A 14,413-nucleotide genomic window follows, 5' to 3' on the forward strand; every position below is an offset into this window, starting at 1 on the left:
AGGAGAACAATGTCACACCAGTTTGCTGTGTATTAATCTTTCCCGGCTTTAATTTATATTCCAACCCCAATTTCCCCTCTGCCTTGATGTTATCACCCCTGTCTTTTCACCCAACCTATTGCTCATTCTAATCATGCCAACCCCTGTGCAGAACGGAATGATTTCTACTGAGTTGTTCTGTTAGCATTGTAAATGCTGATGATGCATGCTGAAGTTATGGGGCCTAAGATATAAAGGATCTCTTTTTGAAAACACGGGACAAGATTGATCCCATTCTTGGCATAGCAGAAAGCCAAATTGTATGTTAGAGCTCTCCATGAGGCTGGTGCCGGCGTAATGTTATCTAAGAGCTCAACAGTCCAGAGATCTCTAAAGAGCTCCTGCAAAGCTACTGAGCAAAAGTCCCTTGACCACACATGTACCTGTCCCTGTTGTCAGTCCACTGGGAACTCGTCTGTCATTCTGTCTCCTTCATCAACCTCAGTACCCTTTCAGAAAAAGTCATTGTATTCAAGTCTCTGTCATGAACAAGAGAAATCTCCCTTTGTCTTATATAAGTTTCCCTCTCCTGCTCACTACTTTCACTTTCTTTTTTTCTTTTTTCTTTTTTTTTTTTTCGGAGCTGGGGACCAAACCCAGGGCCTTGCACTTGCTAGGCAAGCGCTCTACCACTGAGCTAAATCCCCAACCCCTACTTTCACTTTCAAAGTCAGATTACATCCTCAATCTGCCCATCTCCTTCTCTTGAGCTCTCACCTGTTGTTGTCAAAGACGACCAGCCTGTACTGCCCCTGTCACCTGTCAGCACTCACCTTACTTAACCACTCACAGAGCACACATGTTAGCCGACCTACTTCATTATTCCCTCTGAAGAAGCCACGGCTGTGAACCACTCTTTCTTTTTAGACACCCTCTTCCTTTGGAATCTGAGACATCACACTTCTCCACCATTCTAATCTCTTTCTGTGTCACACTAACCTTGAATGTCCATCACCCTTTGCTTACACTTAAACTGTTGGTTCTTCATGGGATTTTGTTGTTGATGTTGTTCAGATCCCTTTTCTCTACTCTCATCTACACCTATGGTTTCAACAGCCACATGTTTCCCTAATCCACATCTATTCTCTTAAATGCCAACCAAATGACCAAGTACCTACCACATCTCCTGTGCCTATCTGAAATGTCTTAGTGATTATAAATGAGTGTGAAGCACCTCGGGTCTGAACAATTATAATAAAACACCACAGGACCCTCTGATTCAGCAGGCACAAGCTGAATTCTTTGTCTTTTATGTCAATATGCTCTTCTGTCCTTCTTAATGAAAGACTCTCCCTCACCATCAACCCAACTATCTTTCCCTTGCCCTGGCTGGATTCTATCACCAGCTGCGCATCAAGAAAACAGCAAACAATAATCACATTTGTTTTTCTTCCACTCCATTTTCTGGCCACAGCGTGGTCATAGAATAGACTTCTAGAAATGGATGGCGATAAAGCAGCCTGAGTGTTTAAATGATGCCAGTGATAAAGCAGAGAGAGCAGAAAGGGAAGTATCTTTACTCTTAAGGTCATGAGTTAATCATTCCTAAGCAAAGCATAGGCAGGACATGCTGTTTTCCTCAGTTCAACTCCATTGACTATAATTCATGGAAATTCCTTCTAAGGGCTACAAAGGTCATTTGTCTCAATTTTAGGTGTTGAAATGTTTCACCTTCTTGGTCTCTTCTGGATATTTTTTAAAAGAAATGTAGTATGGCAGGCTGTTTCAGGAGCTGTTAAGGTAGTACCTACATGAGATCCTCTGTCACCTTTCAAGAACTTTCTTCAGATGATGTCAAAAAATGAAGAGTCATTGCAGCAAGGCAAGACTCACAAAAGAGTTTAAGAGTCTACACTGAAGACTGGCATGCAGAACTCTCATTGTGTCTGAGTAGGACTAGAAAAGGACTAAGCAAAGTCTGGCTGTAAGATGCCCACACCAGTGAGGTAGAGACACTCTTGTTCTTATACAGTGCATTAGAACTGATGGCTGGAGCCTGCTGTGCTGTTGCACGCCTCTAATTCCCCATTCAGGAGGCAGATCTCGTGAATTCCAGGCCAGCCTGGTCTACACGGCAAGTTCCAGGCCAGCAGGAGTTACCATGAGACCATATCTCAACAGAAACAAACAAAGCAGATGACTAGGATAAAGTCTGAACCTTGCCCAGGAGGCCAAGATGTTGAAGGCAAACAGCTCTGAGTCTCCAACTGGAGGCAGGGTTTTGCCAACTTAATAATGACACATTTAATTAGTATGTGATCAAAAGGAAAAAGGGCACTAAAAAAATAATAAACACAATATCAGTGATGGCCAGGCAGAGACCAATGAACACTTTCATAATTTAGAGATTTTTTTCTCATTATTGAAGTGCTCAATTAGCATCTTGTCCACTTATATAGAGGCACTCAAATTGTTAATTGACTTAATGTCCTAAAGACTTGCACATATCTTCTGAAAAAAAAAATCCAAGCACCTTGGTGTCTTTTAATTACAAATAAAACACAAGGTGCTTTTAAAAGTCCTGGGCTTATATTATTCCATTAATTTTAAACACTAATTCTCTTATTTGGAATATAAAAGTGAATTTCCCCCAATTTTCCTCACTCAAATATTTTTCACATTTTCATAAATATTTAAAATATATATGGCACACTGAGGATGGCTATAGCTTAGTGGGAAAACACTTATCTAGAGTGTGTAAGGCCCTGGGTTCATAAAATATAAACAACTAAATATACCATAAAATACATGTGATGAAAAGAGACAAACAAGGCAGGATTAGAGCAAAGGCAACATGGAACAGGAAATAGGCAAGGTTTTTCTATAAGATACTGCCCACGTAAATATATTTACATATATTTAAATATTAAATATTCTTACCAATTCCTTACACTAAGGAACTTGTTAAACACCCTAGAATTCTGACTAGAGTCCCAAGGGACCATACTTTGGAGTCAGTATGTATGCCCTACATAAAGGGACAGCAATCATGTCCCACCCACACGTTGTTCAGCATATGATTTCATTAGTTTCCAGGGTCTTTTCGCATTCTTGCCACAGATCAACAAAATACCTCCTTGATTAAAAGTTACAATATATAATTGAAAGCTGTGAGTCAAAGAAAGAGTAATTGACACTGCTATAGTCTGTATATGAAGTGTCCCCCCCAAAGACTGGAGGGTTGAAAGCTGGGTTCCCAGGTGACAGGTTTAGGGGAAGCAAATAATTTCAAAAGCTGATGTCCTGGGGAAGTTAATGATCAACATTAATAATCTGAAGCTAATAAAAAAAAGAAAATAGTACTATATGAAGAATAAAACACAAGGTATCCCTGTAGATCCTTAAGACATTAAAAAGATAAAGGACTATCATAAGAAACCTTGTCAACTAACTTAACAACCTAAATCATGTGGAACTTTTCCTTTGAAAATATGATTTACTCACCCTAGCACAAAATCTAAGTAACTAGTGTTGAAAATCTTTTATCAATCAAAACAATCAGAACCATTTTTACTAGCGAACTCTGCTGAATTTTTTGTCAGAAACCATGATGCCCTCCCGTAAGCCCTTCCAGGAAATAGGGAGCACTCACACTCCCCTGTGAGCACTGAGGCCATCATTGCTCTCTCACCAAACCCTGATAAGAATATTACAAAAGCAGCCCATCACAGGCAACCTTTCTCCTGAACATAATCACAAAAGAACTCTACAAACTATTAGTAAAGAAAACCATATTGTAAGATCTAGGAAAATGCATTTAACAGATGTAATGCTTACTTGAAATTTATAAAAACAAAACAAAACAAATCAAACATCCCCATCAGCAAACAAAAACAGAAGGAAATATCTTGAATTTCACTTTTCAAAGACATCTATGTGTTGCGGGATATTTAATCACATTGTGGACCCTGAGACTATGAACTGGAAAAACCTACTTCTTGTTATGGTGTGGCTCAGCCCTAGCTCACACCTAGCTCACAACCCAAGAGCTCTCTGTAAACAAGAGCTAAATGAAGTCAGTGATGTGTCTAGAGTTGAAGTTAGCAACCAGGTGACAAGGAGTGAACATAAAGAAACCAGGAAAGAGAAAGGAGGGACTTAGAGTTGAAGGGTATTTAAGAGAGTGTGGAGAAGGAGAAAGAGCCTTTTCTTTCTGAGACATTGGTGGAGTAAGATCAGCCGGGTGCTTCCTCTGCCTCTCTGAGCTAGTAGGTTTTCACCACAGCTCCTGGTCCCTGAGTCTTCATTTGGTAAATCAGATGGTTGGGATTTTGTTTTGAAAACAACATCTACGAGGGCTGGAGAGATAGATCAGCATTTAAGAGTACATATTGCTCCTCCAGAGGATCTGAGCTCAGTTCCCAGCATCCTACAGGATGGCTCACAATTGCCAACTCCAGCTCCAGGGGATCTGATGCCTTCTTGCCTCCTTGGGCACCCGCATACACAGATGCACATACCCGCATGTAGACACATATGCATACATACAATTAAAAATTAAAATAAGTCTTTTTTATAAAATCTATTAAAATATCTACAACTAAAATCATACTTATGATGGCAAAGGAAAACTCTTGTACCCACAAATGTATACCTATGTATGAGCTTACCCTGTAGCTGGATTTATTTTCCTCAGTAATAAATGGGTTTTCACCTAGGACCAGGCAACCCCTATATTCTAATATATAGAATAATATAGGCTATTCTACTCCAAAGATCCTTAAGCCTGGACATGAAAACCAGCAAAGATGGAAACACACAGAGTGTCAAGAAGGGCCCCAGGCCATGACCTCCAAAGTCAAGGTACAAGGCTCAGATCGAATGAGGATGGATAGTGGTGAGACCTGGTCTTACCACTGTAGACACAGAGATATCAACACAAAGAAAGCATCCTTTGTGTACCATGAAATCACAGCATTCCCAAGACAGCTTCAGATCCTAAAACTGCTATCCCACAGAACACATCCCCTTGAAAATGTTGCTTGACCAAGCAATTCTCTCACAGACAAAATTAAAGAGACAGGGTAGTGGAGACGTGGCTCAGCTGTGGAGTGCCAGCCCAGCATGCTCAAGGCCCCAGGTTGAAGTCCCACAGATCTCGCTTTCATATATTCCAGCTTTGCCTAGAGCCACTATCCCTACATTATTCATCTCAATCATATATAATTAATCTTCTCCTGTAGACTACCTAAAAGTCTTGGTTTTGCCTGGTCTCTTAATGACAACATCTTATTTCCGATGACATAAAAACAAGATGTTCCCTTTTGAATGAGGATGTTGTGGACCCTCCTACTATATATCAAACCAAATTGTCATCTATAAACCAATGTCGCCCTTATAAACAGATTAGTAGTGAGTTTTTGGCTTTTCTTCTTGGATATTGTCAAACAGATGTGTGATTTGGTTACTAAAAAAGAAAGTCATCACAAAAAAAAAAAAAGAAAGAAAGAAAGAAAAGAAAAATCCCTAATGATGACTCCACCATGTTACCTCGTCCCCTTATGTTTTGCAGCTAATTTATCCTAAGCCATGGCTGCCTTATTTCATGTGTTTAAAATGTTTTAGTTGGTTGGTTAGTTGGTCAGTTGGTGATTATTTAGTTAGCTGGCTTCCTTGGGATAAAAACTCACTTCACCAAACCCTCTGAGGTAGAACTTAGGGCCTGGATCATCCATGTCCTCCTGTAGTAGACAAAATCCTCAAGTATCCCTTGAGGAACAGTTATTCAACTCTCAGGTCACTTCTCATGCCAGTAGAATGGTGTCTATAACTCCAGTCCCAGGAAGGTCCCATAACCTCTTCCAGGGCACTACACATACACAGTACACAGACATACACACTGCAAAACACCCACAAACATAAAATAAAAATAGTTTTTTTAAAAATGGGAGAAAGAAGTGAGACTGGGTGCAATCATCTACTGTGGAAGATTGTGTGTGTGTGTGTGTGTGTGTGTGTGTGTGTGTGTGTGTGTGTATGTGATCTTGTCCCTGCAACCAATGCAAAACAAGAACACAAGGATATTTATTCCTTCACCTGAGCCTGAATCTTTCTCTTTCATGAAAAAATTAAGAGAACATTTGAACTGAGATCCATCAAGATCTGAGGTTCCCTATCTAAACCGCAGTCTGTAAATGTGATCTCATTCCCCCATGTCAGTGTAACCTTCCGCCCTCATCACGGAAATCTCTTTGCTACAGACGGAGACCACTATAGAAAAACCACAGCCAATCAAAAGGCAATGCTACAGAGCCCAGTTCCAATGTATTTATCTACAAAGCTTCTGCACCTAAAGGCCAGGGGACATTGCAGAAGAGGAGTGGAAAGATAGTAAGAGCCAAGGATCAGTTTGCTGTGAGATTGTGTCTCCTAGTAAAAGTCTCACCATTATGAGTGCCCAAACACAAGCTATGTTTGTCAGGATGACAGCAAGGACATGCCAAAGAGACCAGGGGAAAGCCCATGAGGCCTTAATCATACACAGAGAATCACTGGCAACTAAGGAAAGCCAGGAGTGGGAGAGGAGGCCTTTCAGGGAAGAACACACCAATTGGTTGTCTGGTGCCAAGAGATCAGCCCTAAAACACACATACAAGTAATGTCTTAGTCAGTGTTCTATTGCTGTGAAGAGACACCATGCCCATGTGTCTTAGTTAGGGTTTCTGTTCCTGCACAAAACATCATGACCAAGAAGCACATTGGGGAGGAAAGGGTTTATTCAGCTTACACTTCCACATTGCTGTTCATCACCAAAGGAAGTCAGGACAGGAACTCATACAGGGCAGGAACTTGGAGGCAGGAGCTGATGGCAGAGACCATGGAGGGAACTGCTTACTGGATTGCTTCCCCTGGCCTACTCAGTTTCCTTTCTTTTAGAACCCAGGACCACCAGCCCAGGGATGGCACCACCCACAATGGGCTACCCCCTCCCTTGATCACTAATTGAGAAAATGCCTTAAAGCTGGATCTCATAGAGGCATTTCCTCAAGAGAGGCTCCTTCCTCTATGATAACTCCAGCTCATGTCAAGTTGACACACAAAACCAGCCAGTATACCATAACTCTTACAAAGAAAAACACTTAATTGAGACTGTCTTACAGTTTCAGAGGTTCAGTCCATTTTCATTATGGCAGGAAACATGGTGGCAGCGTGTGGGCAGACATGGTAATGGAGAAGGAGATGAGAGTTCTACATTTGGATCCACAGGCAGGAGGAAGAGAGAGTGACTCCAGGTCTGGCTTGAGCATTGAGCCTCTGAGACCTCAAAGCCCGCCCCCACAGTGACACGCTTCCTCCAACAAGGCCACATCTCCTAGTGTCACTCCCTGTGTGCCAAGCATTCAAACATGTGAGTCTATGGGGGCCAAACCTATTCCAACCACCGCAAGTAATATTATATTTAGGAGTATATGTATATAAGATGCAGACAGTAGCAATTAGTGAAAACAGAGGTTATAAATTGGATGAAGAGAAAGAAGATGCATATGAGAGGGTTTAGAGGGAGGAAAAGGAAGGGGGAAATGTAATTAAGTTGTAGTCTCAAAGGTAAACTGTAAACTAAAGACCTCTAATCATGTTTAAAAGATACTCGGTGGGGTAGGGGGATGCAACGATACATCAGTGGTTAAGGGCACTTGCTGCTCTTCCAGATGACCTGAGCTTGGTTCCCAGCATCCAAGCAGCTCACAACCACCTGAAACTCCAGCTCCATGGAATCCCACACGCTCTCTGGCTGCTGTATATGGATATGCCACACATATGGCATATACTCACTCAGACACATGGACATAGAAATAAATCTTTAAAAATAAATAAATAGAGGCTTAAGGTGTGGTTCAGTGGTAAAGAGTTTCTCCTGCAAAGGAGGAGGGCACAGCTCAAAAGTGCCTGTAACTCCAGTTCTAGAGAATCAGATCCCTGCTCTGGACTCCATGTCCTCCTCTTGTCATACATGGTGCATAGCATATAAACATTTGGGCATGCCTACACACACACACACACACACACACACACACACACACACACACACATGTGCAAATCTAAGTTAAAAGATACTTTGGGTTTGGGGATAAATATTAGTAGTCAGATACTTGCCTAATATTTGAGAGGCCCTAAATTTAATATCCAGCACTACAAAATAATGATAACCATGAAATAAAATATAAAATACTTTGTTGAAATCTATAGCTCAAGGAGTCACTGGAAAGAACTGTAAAATAAAGCCATTTTTCTAAAACACCTTCATTTAAGTGCATTTATTTTATTTGTATTAATGCATAATCGTTTGCTTTCATGTGAGCATTTTATGTGCACTTTATACAAAAGGGGCTTTTTGTTGTTAATCTTGAAGTCGCTAAGTAGCCCAGGCCAGCTTCACGCTCTCAATTCTTCCAACTCATGCTTCCCAATGCTGGGATTGTGGGATGCAGTACCAGTCCTAAAAAGTGTTTCTTAATGGAACAGCATATTTTTTGTCAGAATAAAGTATGCATGAGTAATAGTCATGGATTGTGTAATTTTGCTTAGAGCTGATTCACATCTTTGCAAAGTGTTCAATATTTAAAGTCATATTGCCTATGTAGTGGGGTATTATTCGTCAAAGAAAGATGAAGTCCTGGGAGATTCTTCAGCTTCAGAATCACCATGACCAGAAAAAGAAGCCAGCCACACTCGATCAGACGGTCTCGTTGTTTCATAGGAAGCACCCTAAGTCGTGGGCTGGGAAACTGGGGCGGTAGGGGTGAGCGGAAGGAGCATGGGTACTTTAGGATAGTTAAAGTCTTGTAAAATTGACAGCGATGAATGCCCTAAAACACATTGATTTGCATGTGTTCTGGGGATTTACTGTGCAGCCTTTGTATGACATCCCGACAATTGTATTTTAGAATTCTGTTTCTGGGGCTGGAGAGGTGGCTTGGGGGTTAAGAGCACTGGCTGCTCCTGCAGAGGACCTGAGTTTGATTCTCGGTACCCACACGGCGGCTCACGGCTGCCTGCCACTGCAGTTTCAGGGGATCTGAACCCACTCTAGCCTCACTGGACACCAGACACACCTGTGGTGCACATCTGCACATGGAGGCAAGCACTCCTACTCCTACTATAGCATAAATATCCTTAGGGGCGAAAACAATAGAAAAATTAGATTCTTTTTAAAATTTCTGCTTAGCCTAAAAGGTAGACAGTGCATATTCTCACTCATTTATGGAAAATGAAATCACTTGACCAGATGGAAGTAAAGATTAGAGTGGGTGGGGGAGGGTCAGTAAGGAAGAGAGATCAGAAGAGTCAGTGAGCTGTTCTAAACTTCAGTCAGGGACAAGTCCTGAGCCCTAGAGGTTCTCAGCACAGTAAGGTTACAACAGCTTAAATAGCTTCTTACAGCTAGGTGGGCGTGATAGTGTGTGCTTGTGATCCCAGCACTAAGGAGTCTGAAATGGGAAGATTGGGGATTCAAAGCTAGCTTGGGCTATCTATCAAGTTTCCAGCCAGCCTGAGCCACACGTAGCAAAACCATGTCTCAAGAAGTTTAGTATATATTTCAAAAAATCTAAAATAGGGGACTTTGTCCCTACCACAAAGAAATGACAAATGTCTGGGGTGTTCAATGGACTAATTACCTATCTTGATTTGGTCACTGTATACCTCAAAGTGTCACAGTCCCACGGGAAAGCAGACACTTAGTACATGCTAATGTCACTTAAGTAGAAACAGTTCCACTGGTTTATCCTACTCTCTGAAACAATCCGTCCTTCTCATGCCAAAGACGCCGTTATATCATATTTTTACCATATTTAGGATATAAAACATGTGTTTGGATGTGGATAGAGTGCTAAGTCAGATCAAATGTCAACACCTTTTGATTAGTGTCCCTTGTCCACTGGGAAGACCTTTTCCTGTCTCTATTATCACAGTCAAATCTTTCGCAGAGGTTCTCAGAGTTAACCATTGACCTATAAACTGTAATAAGTTATTTTCCTTACATAAAAATCTTACACATTTGTCTACAAGTACTTTTACTTTTGTTGCTATTGAAATTGCATTTTATATTACACAGTAGATTCCATATTGTGTATACTATGAGAGAATACTTAAATTGAAACTTTTGTATACTTATTGTAGATCTAGAAATGCTAAACACTCAGTCACTTTGTTACCTCAGCCAATAATGACACTGTTATTTCTTCCTAGCAAACTTCACAGAATTCCTAACTCATTTTCTTGTTTGACTGTTTGCCTGAAATGTTAATTTCTGCATTGAAATGAAGTCATGATGTGGAAAATATTACCCTAGTCTTGCCTCTGAAGGGGCTGCTTGCCCTTTTAAATTATGGCTGTTGTAGATCGTTTTTTGTATATAACTGCTTCTATTTCTGACATGCCACGTATTCCGAATGGACACTAATGTGCTCACTCCATTATTCTTAAGTCTCTTGAGATAAAAACATTGATACATACACCATAATCATTCTTTAATTTTAATCATTAGGGGACAGAGGGAAGGGGAGCTAGAGTTGTGTGTGACTTTTGGGGCTGCGGTGTCTCAGATTCATTCTTAAGGAACTGAGAACTTAATCTTGCAAAATGTTAAAAAGACCTTCTTACCCACCAGCTCCTGCAGCACAAAGGCCCAGCAGACCATGGTTTGTTGGGTTCAATCCATACAATCATCTCACAACAACTACAGGCTGGAAGAGAACCCAGGCACCAGAAGCTGGGTCAGCCATCCTCTGGCATTGCAATTCCAAAGCCTCCAAAGCCACCAGAGAAGCGGCTGATGCCTTACGTGAGCTACAGTACGAGGTTCTGGGACCAAGTAAAGGCTTCTAACCCTGACCTAACATTGTGGGAGATTGGCAAGATTATCGGTGCTGTGTGGTGAGGTAAACGAATATACAAAGCATGAAAGATAGAGTGCTGTGACTCTGGGAAGGCCTGCTGTAATGCCCTGCATACCTTGCATATATTAATACAAAAAAGTCATGCATACACTGTATGAGAGGAAGAAAGTCAACAGTGACGGTCTCACATGGAGAACAGGAGCCTTATATGAGCGTTCAGCCTGCCAAGAACCCAGATGATTACGGGGATGGCTTTTCAATGAAGCATACAGCCAATGCCCGTTTCCAGAGAAACCCCGCCTCATCGGTGAGATCCTCAATGGGTGTGTGGTACCTGGCATGCGGTCAGTCATCTCAGCAGCTGGAATACAGGTCCTCAAGCAACAGGTCCAATCTTTAATGGTTCGTCCGCAGAAACTAGAAGCCGAGCTTCTTCAGATAAAGGAGCAACACCAGGAAAAGAAGAAGAAATTCCTGGAAAGTACATACTCTAACAATGAACTTAAAGGTCGTGCAGTCAGAAGTTGGAGGTAAACATGGAGAAAGTTGCAGCTGAGATTGCATGGGCGGAGGAACAGGCCTGCAAAAGGCAGGAGGAGAAGGGAGGAGGAGGCAGCAGAGCAAGCTGAACCCAGTCAGAGCAATATCGTCCCCGGGAAAGAGCAGGTGGTGAACAAAGCCAAGAGGAGAAGGACGAGGAGAAGATCCGATGGAAACAGAGGAGACACGCATTGAAGAAATGGCAGAGAGCCAACAGAAGGGCGAAGAAGGCCTTCTACTCCTGAGGACAAGGAGAGTGGGTAGGAGGGGGTTGACAGCTCAGAGGGAGAAGGGACCAGTGATAGTAATACCAGCTCAGAGCATCACTACACCCATAGGGGAGCCGCCCTCAGACCCCACATGAGAAGCCGAGAGTAAGTGTTGCCTTATTTTTTTTGTCCTAAAACTTTTTAAATGAAATACACGGGGTATTTTTTTTCTTTAAAATGGTATTTAGTAAAGCCTCTTATGGAGATGGACATAAGGTTAAAGGACAAAATTATTGAATAGAAAAGATTTAAAAAATGTATTAATCAATTTGAATCTTATCTGTCTCTACATCATAGTCTACCTTCACTTAGAATAGCAAAAGGATCTCAATTCCCATCGAGGCCCCCTAATTTAATTGCTTAATCTCCTTGAACGACATTAATAGGACTAAGCCCTTCCCAGACATTTGCATCTGGCTGTCCATTAAGTGCTCACATCCTCAGGGCCAGCTCACCCCTGTCCCCGCCACCCAGTCAAGGTGCAAGGCCTGCTATTCTGAGCAATGCATGGAAGCATTTTTTAAACGACTTTCCCTCCTTTCAAATGACTTCAGCTTATGTCAAGTTGACATAAACTAAGCAGCACCACACACAAACACATCACTATTAAGCCATACCCTTTCTTGTCCTGTTCATCCCAAGATCACGAATTAACATGAACATTACAATATAAAATAGCTCAGATTTTGAAAGTCCCGATCTTTAAAAATTCAAACAAAAGGTCAAAGTCTCTTAAAACACCCCAAATCTGTTTTGAAACCCAAAGTATTTGCAAAACTCCAAAATTCCTTTAGAAGTTCAAAATCTCTCAACTATGGGCTCCTGTCAAATAATAAAAATCTTAAAATGCTTTCTTACTCCAAAGAGGAAGAACCAGGGGACAGCTACGACCCGAACAAAGTAAAACGAAACTCCGACTGTGGAAATAGCAAACCATCTAATGGGCGTGGGTCACTTCTCTGACTCTGCCCTCCTCAGCGTGCACGGCCTGTCTTCCAAGCTCAGGCTGGCTCCACTCCCCTGCTGTGGTTCTTCTTGACGGTCATCCATGGTATTGGCATCTCCAAATGCTGGGGTCTCCCGCTGCAATCGGCCTGCACTTTCACCAACAACCTCTCCTGGGCACGATCCGTGGTGCCGAGCCTCAGCCGCCGCTCTCCATGACCCCTTCGCGCCTTCACAGCCAGGACCACCTGGTTGAGTCTTGCACGTAATGAAGATCAGCTGCCAGTGTGAAGTACCTGGAACTTCTGGAACAGCTTACCTGCCGACCCGGAGTAAATACTTTCCAGAAGATTCCACCTTAATGATGCTGGGCTCTACTCAAGAGCTGAGTCTTCAGCCCCAGCTCAATGGGTACTGACCCATTGTCCCAGCAAACCAGAGGTTTCTTGTTAGTGGTTCTGGTATCTTGTTAATCACAGCCAATCCTTCAGCCCCAGCTAACCAGACTCACACAATCTTCACACAAAGGACCTGGTTAGAGTCTTGGCTTTCCTCTGCAACTCCACAAGCCAGGCCTCCATCTTCTGCACTGCTATCAACATTCTTACCCTCAAAGCTCCTACGCAATACACCCGGCAGAGCTCTCAACACCCAGTGGCTTTTCTATCCCCAAATTCCAAAGTCCTGCCACAACCCACCAAAACAACGCAGTCAGCTCTACCACAGCAATGTCTCATGACCCTGATACCGATTTCTGTTTTATTTAGAGCTGCTATTGTGGTGAGGAAACTCCATGACCAAAGCAATGTGAAGCAGAAAGAGTTTACTGAGCTTACACTTCCACATCTTAGTCCATCGTTAAAGGAAGTCGGAGCAGGAACTCAAGCAGGGAAGGGACCTGAAGGCAGGATCTGAGGCCATGGAGGAGTGCTGCTTCCTGGCTTGTCCCCCTGGCTTGCTCAGCCTGCTTTCTTATAGAACCAAGACCATCAACCCAGAGGGGGCACCACCCACCTCCCCTGGGCCCTCCTCCATCAGTCACTAATTAAGAAAATGCCCTACAGGCTTGCCTCCAGCCCAATCTTATGAAGTTATGTTCTCGCATGAAAGTACCCTTCTTTCAGATTACTTTAGCTTGTATCATCATAAAACCAGCCAGCAGAGAGCTCAGTCTTACGATGTTCCCAGTCTAACCCTTCGCTGTGACCTCCACTGCCACCTCCTGGTTGCCAGATAGAGCTACTTACCTCCTGATTTCCTGAGAGCCACAGAAACCTGCAAACTGTCAGTCCCCTGCCTCCACCCCAGTCCCCTAAAATCTAATTGACATACTAACTCTCCTAATATGTAAACTTCCCTTTCCTTCTTTCTGTCCATTTCTTCCTAGTTGGTTTCTCAGACCCTTCCCATGACCCTCAGTTGATCACACACACACACACACACACACACACACACACACACACACATGCACACGCACGCACGCACACACACCATGACTAAGCCACTGGCTAATTTTTCACAAGTAAGGAACACTTTCTTCTCAACCCAGAGATCCAGTGGTTTAGAAACTGAGCATTCTCTTTTCTCAAGAAAAAGAAAGTGGGGATGGGAAGGAAAGAAAAAAAGAAATCTCTCATAATATTTCACAGCCCAGACGAGAGGCCCCAGCTATGGGGTAAAGCAGGGAAGAGTCAAGAATTGCAAATGACAAATGCCTGAGTTTTACCTAAAGCTGAAGGAGTCTCAGAGTGTTGAAGAAACTGTGGGTAGTGAGCCACAAGG

The 14,413-nt window shown here is 42.5% G+C and overlaps 1 protein-coding gene and 1 pseudogene across 1 annotated transcript in view; one reads left to right on the forward strand and one right to left on the reverse strand.

The window, feature by feature from the left end:
* Positions 1–14,413, reverse strand: part of LOC116901640 (paralemmin-2) — a 278,561-nt gene that overhangs the window by 249,077 nt on the left and 15,071 nt on the right. The window lies entirely within an intron of this gene.
* On the forward strand, positions 10,621–11,781 carry LOC116885482 (annotated as a pseudogene).

This window comes from Rattus rattus, chromosome 1, assembly GCF_011064425.1.
Source record: "Rattus rattus isolate New Zealand chromosome 1, Rrattus_CSIRO_v1, whole genome shotgun sequence".
NCBI classification, from domain to species: Eukaryota; Metazoa; Chordata; class Mammalia; order Rodentia; family Muridae; genus Rattus; species Rattus rattus.